Source organism: Habropoda laboriosa, unplaced genomic scaffold, assembly GCF_001263275.1.
Source record: "Habropoda laboriosa isolate 0110345459 unplaced genomic scaffold, ASM126327v1 scaffold16, whole genome shotgun sequence".
NCBI lineage: Eukaryota > Metazoa > Arthropoda > Insecta > Hymenoptera > Apidae > Habropoda > Habropoda laboriosa.
In genome coordinates, this window is record NW_017100130.1 from 96,944 (window position 1) to 97,925 (window position 982).

Here is a 982-nt window from a genome sequence, read left to right on the forward strand (position 1 = left end):
ACCTGCCAATAATTATCCCGCATTGATGGCCTTTTTTCTAACCGCTGTTACGCAATTCAGGATTTGAGATTAAATTCCATTTGAATTTCTAAATTCTTTAATTCCTAAATTCTGTGGTTTCTAAATTTTTGACAGTGGAACTTGACTCTGAAAGTTTGAAATTTCAAATTTAAATTAGAGTTGGAATTTTTGAAATTTGGGAATGAAACTTCCATCGAGCAAAACAGAGAATGCTTTTGGACTCAGAGCCCAAATAAACCACGCACAAAGGTAGACCAAAGTGGCGAGAATTTAACACCGTCGACAATTCCGTCAACTATGTTGAAACGCTCTACCGAAATCCGCAATCTTCCTGCAGCGAAAAGTGAGTTTTCATATTATCATACGTTCCAATCGCACAAATTCCAACAAAGTCGTCGACTGTTTAGACAAGGCCTGTAGAAAGCGTGTACGTTCCCCGAATGATTTGCATTACACGAAAGCTGTTTGGACTCGATGGTTTTTTCACGGCGGTGGTTCGAAACGTGGCTGGATCGAGAGTGAGAGAGAGGCGTAGTCGGTTTATTTCAATTCAATATCGTCGGAATGCCCGGGTAAACTCCGTGAAGTGCGTACGGCAACAGCGTGGCTTGCGGTTACGTTTATACACGGCTGAAGAAGGGCCAGAAGAGATACAAGTCGCACGACAGAAGAGGGGAGATTAGGCATCGTCAGCATGATAGTGCAAAGTGACGATGCAGGTTGCGTCAGGATTGGCATTGGTGTGTACTCGCACACAAGGAAAAGCGAGGTCATTTTTCTAATTCAATAAAACCGATGACATTCGCGAAATTGGCCGAGCACTGACGATTTCACTTGCATTTCCCTTACGTTCGATCTATCACTGTCCACTGTCGCCTTTCCTCCACGAGGAAATCGCCGTTAACATTTTTCCTCCGTTTCTTCTTGTACTTTTGCATTTTCACCAGTCATTCCCCCTCGA